General features: G+C 40.9%; 1 pseudogene; it reads right to left on the bottom strand.

Moving 5' to 3' along the window:
- Positions 1-363: 363 nt before the first annotated feature.
- Positions 364-902, bottom strand: LOC101427704 (cyclin-dependent kinase 2-associated protein 1 pseudogene; annotated as a pseudogene).
- Between the last annotated feature and the right edge of the window lie 13,326 nt (positions 903-14,228).

The raw sequence follows: 14,228 nt of genomic DNA, 5'->3' as shown, positions 1-14,228 counted from the left end.
CTTGTTCAGTATGATAGATTGCTCTTCTGTATTTATAACTTGTGCACTTTTTATTTGACTTCAAAGCACTAATAGTCATGCAAATGCTTAAGCAAAAAGTTATATTAAGCAGAATCTACACTGTATTGCCAAACTGGGACTGGCTACTAAGAAAAGCATGCTGTCAGTATTTGCTAAAAACAGAATCCTTAGAGTTGTATTAGCTTATGAAAATAACAACTTAGGTAACATAAATATATTCAAGAGAAGATTAAAGTGAGATACTGGTATCTTGGAGGCAAACTATAGTTTGATGTAAGATAGGTAATTTTCCAAGTATTATTTTTTTAATCAATGCTTAAAAAAATACCCAGGTACGTCCTAACTACTTAAAACACAAATCCTAATCAACTGCAAAATCTTTTCTCAATCTTAGTCGGTAGGTTCAGAGCCTAATGAACCATGAAAACAAACTGTTAACATTTTGAAAACAATAGAGTTACGTCTGAACAGGTAGATGAACTGTAACTTCTCATCTTGTAAAAAGATGGAAAGCCTTCAAAGCTAACGAGGTGGCTAGGATCTGGCATTCTGTTCTGTTTTGGCCAAGCACTCCCGAACCAGTCCTCTAGCATGAATGATGCCTCGTTTCAATCTCTTCATGGCGCTCTTGCTCCCTGCGTAGGTGGGTCTGATCTCTTTCCCCAGCTCTTTGATGATGGCCAGCAGCTCAGCATATTTGCTTTGGGGGACCTGGCTCTTCCCAGTTCCCTGGGTGTAGCCAAGGGATGGCCGCCATAGTCACTCAGCAGCTGGTGGTACTGCGAGGATGTGGCCATGCTGGTAGAAGGACAGTGGACACTTCCAGCCGCGTTGAGGGAGGCGGCGGGCATGTGCGCATTCAAGTTCGGTTTGTAAGGCATCCCCGTGGGCGGCGGGGCGCAGGGCGTGCGGGGCCCGGCCTGCGGTGGTGGCTGTGGCGGTAGCGAGGCGGAGAGGGGGCGCTGTGCCCATGGCCCCTGCGCCCGTCCGTGCGCCCGCCGGGCTCCCGCGCACTTTTTGTTGGCGGTGGCTCCGGCCGCACCGGCAAATATCTAGGTCTGTCTTTATCATCTAGATATTGGCAAACCCAGCAATCAGTTAAATTTATAATGCTAGAAACCCTATAAATAACTGGAGTTGAGCTAAATCTAACCTTAGAGAAGTAGCAGTGATTAATAGTGATATAGCCTGTGCATAAATTCAAAATTGTTTCCCAGTGTACCTGGTCCCCAAAATAGTCAAATAAGTAATATAGGCCCTACAGTCTTTGAATGATCAGATATGATGTGAGACTAAATGTGTATTTAGGGTTGCCTCCAGATGAGATATGGAAGATATGCTAATCCAAGCTGCCTTGGATGTGGAGAATATGTAACTCGCCTGGAGGAAATAACCTATCTGATACTAAGATCAAACACTGAAGAACCTAACCAGAGGTCTGTTTGCCATCACTGTTAGTCTCCCTAATCCTATATCCTCTGTATAAAAGGGTCTGAAAAAAGCTATTCGGGCCTCGGTTTTTATTAGGACAAGAGTCCACCGAGCCCAGCCGGTTGAAATAAACCAACTTCCTTCTCGGTACTCTCATGTCGTGGCCTTCGATACCTCGCACACCTGATTTCTCTACAACAATAGCATTGCTTTTTAAATTTTTAAAATCACTTAATAAGTTGTTTCTTTGTAAATCAATCAATAATATTTTACACCATGCTTTAAAATTTAGGTAATCAAGACCACATTAATAATCCATAGGCATTTAGAATGAGATTCCATTTGCTCAGTTTTGCATTGTAAGCAGCATAATCACTGCAAACGTATACTCTGAATGTATATTAAATTATCTCATTTATACTAACTCTTCTAAGAAAGGATGTATTCTGTTTAGCTCTAGCTGGAGGTATCAAATTAAAAATTAATTAAACTTTACTGTATTTGAGAATAGCTTTGGCTTAATTACCAATACCTTCAGCCATTTGTTTTATATTTACATACGTATACATGGGTAAGTCATATGTGGATTTGTTTATTGTTTTTATGAAATCTATCTATAACAATCTACTGCTAATAACAGACACACTATTGACCTGACCCACGGATCAGTAGAACCAAGACCTGAGGGAGGGATTGGGAATGAAAAGGGACAAGAGACACAAAGAATGGAGACAAGACAGGATTCTGATCAAGTCTCATTTATTGAGGGTCAATCAGGGGTATTTATAGCCAGGGATGAATGAGGTGGTACATACTGATGACAACACATGTGTCAGTAAATGATTGATTAACTAGATTTTGATTCTCATGCCACATGCATGTGCAGATGGTTATTTGGCAACGTCAGTGGAAAGACTTTCATGCTCTTTAGGGAGTGCCCAATTGGAGCCCGGGGGAGTGGTGTAAGAATAGAAACTTAATTGCTTCAGCGAGGGTGGGGAAATGGAAACTTAACCGGGTTAGTATCTAAAAATAGTGCTTAGCAACAAGATGGCCAATACAACACCTGTGCCAGAGGCAGCTTCCCACACACTATGTTGCTGTTTAAAATTGGCCCTCAGTTCTGTTCTAGACTCATAGTTCAGTTTATTTTATTGCCCTCAACCTGTCATAACCAGAAGCAAAACACTGGAACTTTAAATTAAAACTCAACTCCACTTATCTAAAGGTTTGTTTATTCATACTATTTTGCTGAAGGACTCATACATATATATAAATCAATAAGTTAATCTGTGCAGTTTGACAGCAATATTAGAATCCCATGACCCTGTAATTCTTGAAGGAAGTGATGTATATTTTCTGGATAATTTAGAGAAATGTTGACCTTTCCAGCTATTTTTTTAAAAATGAACAGTTCTTCCTTTTAACTAATTTATGAATTAATCTTTCTGAATTCACTTGTTTCTGAAACTGGTCTTAAGCAAAGTTCTGATGTCTAGGCAATTAATAGAGACTGTGTAATCCTAAGAAGACACTTCAAAGTGAATTAAACTGTTTTTCACTTGAGAGAAACAAACAATTCCCACCAAACCCTGAAAATGTATGTCACATTGGACCTCCCAGGACAACTCCGCATTTTACTGCAGAGCTTTAAAAAAGTTGTATTGGCTCTTCTGAAAGACTCTCAATGGACAACATCATCACCACCTATACCTGGAGAACAAGTGGTACATTTTTTACTTCAGTAGCAGAGAATATAACTACCAATTTCTATTTATCTGTAAAGAATATCTTTTAAAGATTTTTTTCTCTGCCCTTCCTGCCCCCCGCCCCCAGTCATTTGTTCTCTGTGTCCATTTGCTGTGTTCTTGTTTTTGTCAGCTTCTGTTGTCAGCGGCTTGGGAATCTGTGTCTCTTTTTGTTGCATCATCTTGCTGCATCAGCTCTCCATGTGTGTGGTGCCATCCCTGGGCAGGCTGCACGTTCTTTCATGCTGGGCAGCTCTCCTTACGGGGCACACTCCTTGCACATGGGGCTCCCCTACACAGGGGACACTCCTGTGTGGCACAGCACTCCTTGTGCACATAAGCACTGCACGTGGGCCAGCTCCACACAGGTCAAGGAGGTCCGGGGTTTGAACTGTGGACCTCCCATGTGGTAGACAGACACCCTAGCCACTGGGCCAAGTCTGCTTTCCTGTAAAGAATATTTTAAGAGACTCTGAAAGAGCAGAGTAAGGATGAGAAGATTTAAGAGTATCTAAAATTTAAATAATAAATCTCTCTCACAAAATTTATCTCCTTAAAAGAAATGTACTAAATGATGTATATGTGAATACCCTACTTATATTTTGAAAAATCAAATATTTTTATTTAAGTGAAGGTAGAAATGAATTAAAATATGAAGGATAGAGTTAAAAAACCAGCTATATAACCAATTCAAATTACATTAAAACCCAAACATGAACTATAAACAGAAGTGAAATTTTCTTAAAATTAAGTGAATATGCACTAAACCCATCTCCTCCCCTAGTAGGTAAATTATATTAAGGAGAAGAATTCTACATGAATTGAGATACTTTTAAGCTTCAATATGTATGAAAACATAAAAATAAATTTAATGTTGCCAATTGTAATTTAATGTTACCAGCTATATAGCCAATTCAAATTACATTAAAACCCAAATATGAACTATAAAGAGAAGTGAAATTTTCCTAAAATGAAATGAATATTCACTAAACCATATCCCCTCCCCAAGTAGGTAAATTACATTAAGGAGAAGAATTCTACATGGACTGAGATACTTTTACACTTCAGTATGTATAAAAACATAAAAATAAATTTAATGTTGCTAAAATAACTATCTGAGTTTTTAGGGTTACATAGTTAGAAATATATAATTCTACTCTTACAAACAAGTCAACTATGAGAAATAAGTTAGCATAATCATTTGAACTAGCTGCCTACATATTGGGCAGGCCTTATTTTGTTTTTTGTGTGTTTTTTTTTTAGCTTTTTTGAACATGTAAAACAAGCCTTAAGATGTCCTTTTTTGTCATGGATGATACAGTCAATTTTAGGTCACAAGGTTCAATGGCACAAAGATGGAAACTAGATTCCATGCATTTTTCTTTATCTTGTGTTTCATTCCTCTCAAACTCTCAGACAGCTTTAATTTTTTTTAATTTTTAAAGAAGCTTTAGATTATATAAATGTTTAATAAAAAATATAGGGGATTCCCATATTCCCCAACCCCTCACCCTAACCCTCCCACACTTTCCCACATTAACATCTTTCATTAGTGTGGTAAATTTGCTACAATTGATAAACACATATTGAAGCATTGTTATTTAACAATGTACTGTAGTTTCTATTATAGCTTACACTCTGCCTTACCCAATTTTATAGGTTATGACCAAATGTAACGGCCTATACCTGTCATTGCAATGTCATGCAGGACAATTCCAATGCCCCAAATGCCCCCATATTATATCTATTCTTCCCTCTCCCTCACCTCAGAACCTCTGGTGGCCACTACCTTTACATCAATGATAAAAGTTCTTCCATTGCTAGAATAATATTAAGTCTATAATAGAATAATACTAAGTCTACTTTAGTCCATTGTTCACTCCCCAGTCTTGAGAATTTCAGGATGGTGATCCCACTGCTTTTACTTGAGAGGGGACTTAAATCCCAATGGGCAGATGGCTGACATCTTTTTACTGGTATAAATGTTGCTACTAGAAATTGATGGCTGAGAATAGCCCTCATTTTCTTGGGATTGGGAGGCTTGTGTGATTTTATTCTTTTCCTCTATGTCATTTTTCTGAAATCAGGAACATTAAAGTCCTCTTCTATATGTGTTGAGTTTTCTAGTATGGCTTTCCCAGGTATTTTCCCTTTATCATTTCCTTTATCTTTAGGAAGCCAATTCTCACATCTGTTGTAATGCATTTCCACAAGGGGAGGATACATTTCATTGCATGAAGTACATTTCCCACAGAGAGCTAAGGAAATTTCAGGATCTTCTTCAGATGAGTCTGTATCACTCTCCCCTGCTTGATATACAGTAACTTGATAAACCTGATCATCTTCATATGAGAGTTCTTGTCCTTCTTCACTAATCTTCTGAATGAAGAGATTCAACTTCAAATTATACACTGAATTGATCTGAAACTGAATCCTGATTCAACCAATCACCAGAATGTTCACTTAAACCAGTATCAAGATCCAGATTTGATAGTCTCCATTGATTCACTCCTACAGAATCTTTTACACCATATCTTCCTTATTATAGAGCAAGACTTTCATCAGAGGAAAGGTAAATGCTAGCAGATTTGTGGTGCTTTCTCTGTTGTCCACCAACTAAGTCTTCTGAATTTTCTGTCTCACTAATTACTCTCCTTTTAGATGAAGGTCTAAAAATCAATTTGAGGATGAAGGTTTCTCCTCCTACACCTCTTGCACAGGGTCCCTTTGATGGCTGCCATCTTTTTTTTTAAGATATATTTTATTTATTTCTCTCCCCTTCCCCCTCCCCTGCCCCAGTTGTCTGTTCTCTGTGTCCATTTGCTGTGTGTTCTTTGTCTGCATCTGTTGTTTTCAGTGGCATGGGAATCTGTGTCTCTTTTTTGTTGCATCGTCTTGTGTCAGCTCTCCATGCAGGTGGCACCATTACAGGGCAGGCTGAACTTTCACACTGGTTGGCTCTCCTTATGGAGTGCTCTCCTTGTGATGGGGCTCCCCTATGCGGGGGGCACCCCTGCGTGGGACAGCACTTCTTGTGTGCATCAGTGCTGCACATGGGCCAGCTCCACATGGGTCAAGGAGGCCCAGGGCTTGAACCGCAGACCTCCCATGTTGTAGACGGTCACCCTATCCACTGGACAAAGTCTGCTTCCTGATGGTTGCCATCTTGAAGGTGACACCTATTTTCACTTAGAGATGCACCTGAATCTGATGGTTCCTGCTGGTTGACTACTACCAAGTTTCTGTAGACATTTTCCTGTGTTCTTTCACAGAGGAGCTTGGCACTACAAACAACTCCCCTAGAAGATAATTTAAACAATATATAATATATTGTTGTTTCTCATCACTTGGTCATAATATAGTGGCCAAGATAAAATATAATGTCTTTCATTGTGTGTGTTTTTGTGCACCAACAGACTTTAGCAACTTCAGTAATGATTGTTTTGTTCTAACCAGGGTCTCTGGTTCTGAAACAGGAATCTGTGAGGTGCTCATAGCATATCAGTAGATAGATAATTGTTGATATTGCACATTTGCCATGCAGGGTTTTTCATGCCTACAGTGGGATCTTTTGAGGCTCCCCAGTTCTGTTCATGGGGCACATGGAAGCCTGCGTGTCAATTTCACACCACTATTGTATTCCAACACATTAGATTGGGAATAGGAGATCCCTTGAGGCAAAAGCATCAGAACCTGAGTCAGAGGCTCTGACCAGAAAAAGGCTCAGCTTCTTGCTCCATCCCCCTTCCAGTCACACAGGGCAACACAAGCCCCCCAAAAAAGGAACAAATGTTGCTAATAGCCATGCTCCCCCCTCTTCCCATCTGTCCTCTTGATAGTGGGAGGCCACTGGGGCTGGGAAGCTAAGTATGGAGCCCCCCCAACCTCCTGAGAACCCATATGGATCAGAGCATTCTGCTTTGATGCCTTGAGAGACATGCTTGTTGTCTCTGCTAACTAAAAGGGAAGAAGATTAGAGCTCTTCTGTTTTACTTAAGCTCTTAGATGCTCTTATCTTTTTAAACAAAACAAGCAGCATTTGGAAATGTACACACACATCTTGTCTATTCTCCTGTATGTAGCCAGAAATGAAGCAGTTGCTTACAGATAATAAAATGCTTCTCAGTTTTACTACTGTGTGGTTAGACTGGTAAGAGGATGTGTCTGTCCCCTTGAAGCTGGCACATGGTCTGTATGAATGCCCAGAGCCTGGAGAAGCCCTGGGCTCCCACCCAGCTCTTCAGGATGACAGTGGCCCTCCATCCTGCCATCCTCCCCAGCCCAAGGCTGTGCTACTTGTCTGGTCCTTGTCTGGTCAGCACCAATGTGAAACACCCTTCTCCATTCTAAAAAGGAATCTTGTGGCTCTTTTAATACTATTACTATGTAGCAAAAGTTTTCTCTTCCTTTCTAGCATGGTATTTTTTGTTTGGGTTTTGTTTTTGTGCTGAAATGACAGTTCTCTTTCTTGCTCAGTCAGCCTCACATCTGTTCTGTATAATATACCATGGCCAGACTCACTACAGGCTCAGCACACCAGTGTCTTCCCAGCTCATGTCCATGATAAAACAGCCCACTTCCCTAATTGGCTGACCAACCTTGTGGGTTTAAATTATGTGACACGGACAATTTTTCCAAATTGAGTACATTCAGTTGTTCATATGACCCTCATGGTATTCATGATATATGTAGGTTCACAACAGAAGATGATACATTATCAATATGATACCTAAATCATAGACTGCATATGTCATCATTTATAACAATGTAACTTCATCAAGAACTTCCCTCTGAAAGTTCTTTTTTTCAGATTTGTGCTAACATGGGGGTCAGGGACTGATTCCACAGGCATCATGTAGACATCAGACAAGGTTGTTTTTAAGTACCATTTTTTAAAAGAAAATATTTATTTTGCCATAATGATAGCAATGTATATAATCTCAGCCCAAGTTTAAATATTTTTAAGGTACTATGAACTTAGGGCAGCACTGGGAAGTTTAGCACTTGCTGAAATGTATTCAGTGTTCAATTATATTTGTGCATATTTCTTTACTGTACAATAAGGAAAACAACATTTAATTTTCTAATTATCCAGAGAAAGTAATGTAAATCAATGTTTTACTGAGAAATAAGACATTTTTCTTGTTGTTTTTCAGGGGGTTAGGATTGTTTTCTTTGCTCTATTTATTTTTAAAGTTCTTTTGCATTCTCCTTTTCATATATTTCCTTCATTTTACTGAAAGTTGTCCTTTATTCTTCAACCTTGATCTTTTTGTCTTCTAAAAATGCCATATTTGCTTAATGAAACCTCAGGGAAATGATAATGCCTCATACACACTGGATGTGTCACTTGTCTTTATTTTATTTGGTCATTAAATTTTTGTTTGGGGGAAGAGAAATGCATGACAACTGCATGGCATATTCCACTTACTAGCTGCCTTCTCCACAAGTATGTCTGAAACATTTCTATAATTGTACAGAAGATGCAAGGAGTAGATAGCTTCATTTATATCACAAAATCAAAGATTGGGTTATTTTTCTTTTAATGTTTATAACCTATTTTCTCCATTTAAGGAGTGCTGTTTCAAGAACTATGTGGTATTACAGAAAAAGTTGGAGATTAGCTTGAAGACTGTTTATTGTTATACTCCTTGTCAATCCCCCACTGATTGAAAGAAAAATTGTTCCAGATAGCTTATCTTATCTTAGGATGAGGTCTTAGTTGGTATTTAAGAAAACCAGTCCATTCTTAGCTTTAAGCTTTCAATTTTAAGAATAAATGCATACAGCAGGAATTTAGAAACTTAAATGTTTGCTTAACTTATTGCAGTCATAGTTTCCTCATAAATTCTTTATCAGCTATTTCATGTGCATTAGAAATAACAAGCTGGGCTCCAGTCTTGTGAAGCTGCTGCTGGTTAAAGAAGGATGTGCAGATGCTACCAAGTGTGGCATCTGGACCTCACACTGTCATGAAGCCCGAGTCAGGGGAAAGGAACTGAAATAAAATCATTGCCTTTGTAAACATGGGAACCTTTACTCAGCCTTATAAGGTGGGACGGGAAAGCTAATATTAAAAATCAGCCTTGAAGGGTGGGTGCAACACCATTTGCTTTGTTAGGTGGTTTGGTGAATGTTTTTGCATGTGGGTCTTTCTCTTTTTACAGAGTAGATCGAGGTCCAGCCAAGTTGACTATAAAGGAAGTCAGATATCCCATTAAATTGCTATCAATTAGGCATGTCCCATTGGAGATCACATCCACCCTACATTATTCAGAGCAGCAGCAGCTGTTTGCTGAGGGAGAAGGTTCTGTGGTGTCCTCATCACCTGCCACATTGAAAGGCTGCTGCCTGCTCCTCTTTGGACAAAACTGCCACATCCAGCCCTTCCATTCCTCCCCAGTGTGCTTTGCTTTTAGAGTAGAAATTCACAGAATGAATTCCAGCTCTTCATTTGCATGGTTGTGGCATTGACTGAGCCTCAACTTCAGGGTCACAGTGGTCAGGAGGCACTGGTGGCTGTCCTGAGTGCAGTGGCCCTCACTGAGCACCTGCCATCCAGTCTTCAGTCCATGATAAGTGTTGCTGCTGGGGAACCAGAGCTGAGTCTAAGCACTTCACTCATCACACTGCATAGGACAGACACAGGATTTGAGTCCACATCTGGGAGCCCAGTGTCTGGAATTTCCCTTCCTGGGTGTTTCTCAGTCAGCTAATTAAAGTATTTAGAGCAAGCATGCCTATTTTAAATAAGCAGCACTTCTAATATTCATTGTGCTGTTCTAGTATACATAGTATTAACTATAGTCCTTTGAGAAACATGTATCTGCTGTTCACATCTTATTACAGCTACTTAAAAAGATAATCAGCTGTGTCAAAAATAGGGTGTTTTTGCTTTCACTTATTTTCTTAGAAGTTTAGGTATTGTTTGTTTAGTTTTTTAGTCAACAGTGTATTCAAATCAAGTTCTGGAAATATAAAATTACTGCCTTATATTACCTAATATAAAGGCATTCCATGAAGTTTGAAACAAGCTAAAAAGACACTGAAGTTCTTCTTCCTTATAAAACTTCAATAATTTTCCTGATGAAATTAAAGAGTGTGGCTGAAGACAGTTGTTCACCCAACTTTTTCTTTCTGGGGGAATGTGGTCTCTTCCCTTCACACGTTTAGAAAAAGGGTCTTATTTAAGTAGGTTGGTAACGTTGTGGCTGTGGTTAGGAGACACCAGTGCATGAGCCTGCCTGTCAGCCTGCAATAAACATAGCCTTGTTCCTTTCTGAGTGATTTAAACTACACAGAAGTCCATTAGAAGGCTCTCTGCAGCCACTGGGCTTCTGTCTTCTCTTCTAAAACTGCATGACCCTGTATAAATAGCCCTTATTTTGTTTGTCGCTGACATAAGGGAGGTTGAATGGGAGGCTGGGTCATGACAAGACTGGGAATCTTAGGGCACAGAATATGCAGAGAGCTTTGTGGTGATCATGGCATTTGTATGTCAGGGACACTGTGGACCTCTGTTTAGGCAAGAGGTTCCTGGAAACCTGAGTCCTGCACCCTCTCCCCCATCACTTCCACCTGCACACACATCTGTGGCTCAGTGACACCCCGCAAGTGGGGTCTGGGGTTGGTGTGCTGCTCTGCCAGCTACTTCAGGGGTAACTCCTCTCCTGTCTGCCTCTCCTTCACACAGAGAACCTGCAGTTTTGGAGGATTTGACCTGACAAACCATTCTCTGCACATGGGCAGTAGTAATGCCTTCCCAGTGGTGAGTGCAGTCAGAAAGAGACCATTGGTTTATACTGGAGGGATGTGGTTGGCAAGGGCTTGAGCTCGGTGCTTAGAGAATAGAGGCCCTTTGAGCAGGTGGTCCTTTATGGCCCTCAGGCTCTTCCCTGCTCCATGGGGGTAAATGAGAGCTCCCCCAGCCTGGTCTTCTCCCTGGAGGCAGCCACTTCCCCAGGTGCTTTTATCACTCTCCTTACACAGTGGATCCAGGTGCCTTTGGTTTGTGCAGAGAACACCAAATGGAGCATGGCTGAATGGAGACTGAGATTTCCCACCAAGCCTCTGGGCTCCTGTGGCCTCTCTGCTGCCTTCATGGTCCAGTCCCCACTCACAGGGGGTTCTGCTTCTGGACCTCAGCCCCAGAGGCTGCTGGGTGCCCAGCTTGCTCCCTAAAGGCCACTCTCTCAGGGCCCAAGTGTTTAGGTGAGCTTTCTGTGCAGCTTTGGAAAAACATGCATTTTGTCACAAAACTGAAATTTAGATTACCTGCTTTATATTTGTTAGCATCATATATGACACAAGAAGAGATTGAGAAATTCCTGGGAGAAAAAATATTTTATTTGGATGTCAAATTTTATTACTTTGTAAACACATAATTTTATGTAGTGATGCTTTTAAAAAATGAGAGAAAGTATGATTTTTTTTCCTTTTTCAGGAGAAAGTTTTTTTTTTTTAAACAAAACAAAATGACTGCTGAACACAGTCTGCCTTTTCAGACTAGGAAATTCAAACCTAGAAGAGCCAATACCCTTGGTCACCTGATGCTGGCTTTGCTGACTTGTCTTTTGTTCTCCTGGGAAGGGTTACCTGGATATTAGTCCATATAAACCACTCTTGGACTGATGAAGTGCAGTCCCCTTGGGATTTTTGTTGTTGTTGTTGTTGTTGTTGTTTTAAGATTTATTTATTTTTACTTATTTAATTCCCCTCCCCTCCCCCGGTTGTCTGTTCTCTGTGTCTTTTTGCTGTGTCTTGTTTCTTTGTCTGCTTCTGTTGTCGTCAGCGGCACTGGAAGTGTGGGTGGCGCCATTCCTCAGCAGGCCGCTCCCTCCTTCGCGCTGAGCGGCTCTCCCCACGGGTGCAGTCCTTGCGCGTGGGGCTCCCCTACGCAGGGGACACCCCTGCGTGGTGCCGCACTCCTTGCGCCGCATCAGCACTGCACATGGGCCAGCTCCACATGGGTCAAAGAGGCCTGGGGCTTGAACCTCGGACCTCCCATGTGGTAGACGGACGCCCTAACCACTGTGCCAAAGTCCGTTTTCCCTTTGTTGTTGTTTTTGTTGTCTGTTTGAGGTACCAAGGCCAGGGTTTGAACCAGAGACCTCATATGTGGGAAGCTGGAGCTCAAACATTGAGCCACATAGGCTTCACTGAATTGATTTTTTCTTTTGTTTTTCTTGTTTGTTTTTCTTAATTTTTTAGGAGGCATGAGGCAACTGAATCCAGGATCTCCAATGTGAGAAGTGGACACTCAACCACTTGAGCCACATCTGCTCCTAATAGTGTTATTTAAACTAAGGGTTTTATCTTGATGTCTAGAGAAAGTATGGAAAATCGGCTTTTGAGGAAGATAACAAAAGCATAAAAACAAAATTGTAAATATAGATAAAAGCACAAGGGTGTCAATTAAACAAGGGAATTTTGGTGTAATGAAATAAATTATTTTGACACATCTTCACCTTGTCCTAACTTAGTCATTTTGAGCAACCACCTGAGTTAACACTTCCCTGGGTATAACCACAACTAGCAACACCTGCACCTTCACACGTATGGATGATAAGAGCTAACCTCAGCTTCTATGATCAGCCTCTGCCACTTCTTTTGAATTGCCCCCTTGCCACTGCAGCTCTTTCCTGCTGCATAATTTATTTGCAAGGCATCAATTTCCATATGGCTTGGATGATAAGAAGCTGCTCCCAGCTTCTCCACATGGCCTTAGTCACATCTGCTTTTTGTACCATATATTGTGAAACTGCCAGGCCCAGGATCCATTGGATCCTTCCCATCTGGGTCACAGTAAAGACAAGCGCCTGGAATAAACATGTGCTCCAACCTGCCTTACCATGAACCCTCACAGGAACCCAGGCTAGGTAAGCTGGGACCTGCCATGCCAAGATTCTCCATTCTCCCCCTCCAGATTCTTTGATATTATGAACCTCTCATTTCATGCTATCTTGCTGGGTATCTGTGTTTGTACCTCATCACTGAAAAAACTTCCCCATAATCTACAAAACACTTGGCTGAATGGGTTCTTGTTCCATGATCTTGGCAGTACCTGTCCACATCAGATACACAGTGTCAACTGCTTCTGGATTATTTTGGTTAATTTTAATTTTGAATCATGTACCATTTCATATACCCACCTTGGAAGTGACATCAGTTTTAGCTGCATGTGTTGTACTCAAGTCTCATTTCCTTCTAATTTGACAGCTATATGTGAAGTTATTAACATCTGATAAGTTTATTTCAAGTAGGTCAGAGATTGGTTTTTCATTGTTTTCTTTTCCAGAATATAATGTCATCAGTTTGCAGGTGGTGGGATGTTGTCTTTAGGTGGTAGATGGTCAGTAAATCTTCAGTAACTTAAAAAAAAAAATCCCTGAGGATATTCCACTGATTTCCTACAATACTGAAAAAACCTCAATTCACTATCATTGGATCCTGTTTTAGTTTAACCGAGGCTGATGAAAACACTATTTCCCCAAATGAACTGGCTTTTCCAAAGGGGGTTTATTGACTTGCAAGCTTACAGCTGTGAAGCTGAGAAGAGAGTCCAAATCAAGACATCTTCTGGCAATGCTCTCTCCTCAAAGATCAGCTGTGGGTGATCCTGGACTCTTCTGTCATATGGGAAGGTACATGGTGTCATCTGTCAGTCTCTGCTTTCTCCTCTGAACTCTGTTGCTTTCAGTTTCTGGTTTCTCTCTCAGCTTCTGAGCATTTCACTCTGAGCACCTGTGTCTGTCTCTTTCCATATGGACTCTAGTAAGAGGATTAAGTCCCACCCTGGGGCATGCCTTACAGAAGTAATCTAATCAAAGAGTCCCATTTACAATAGGTCCACTCCCACAGGAATGGATTGGCTCTAAGGACATGATTCTCTGGGATCCATCCAGCATCAAACTGTTACAGATCCTCTCTAGTGAACTGTTCCCCATACATGGGCTGCCCTATAATTACCTTTTGTGGGATCAGTGGTGTTGCCTGATGGCATAGACCTCAGGGCCATGAGGACCAAAG

This window comes from Dasypus novemcinctus, unplaced genomic scaffold (genome assembly GCF_030445035.2).
Source record: "Dasypus novemcinctus isolate mDasNov1 unplaced genomic scaffold, mDasNov1.1.hap2 scaffold_212, whole genome shotgun sequence".
Classification (NCBI taxonomy): domain Eukaryota; kingdom Metazoa; phylum Chordata; class Mammalia; order Cingulata; family Dasypodidae; genus Dasypus; species Dasypus novemcinctus.
The sequence above is the reverse complement of the archived record's forward strand: the minus strand, read 5'-3'. Positions and strand labels throughout refer to the sequence as shown.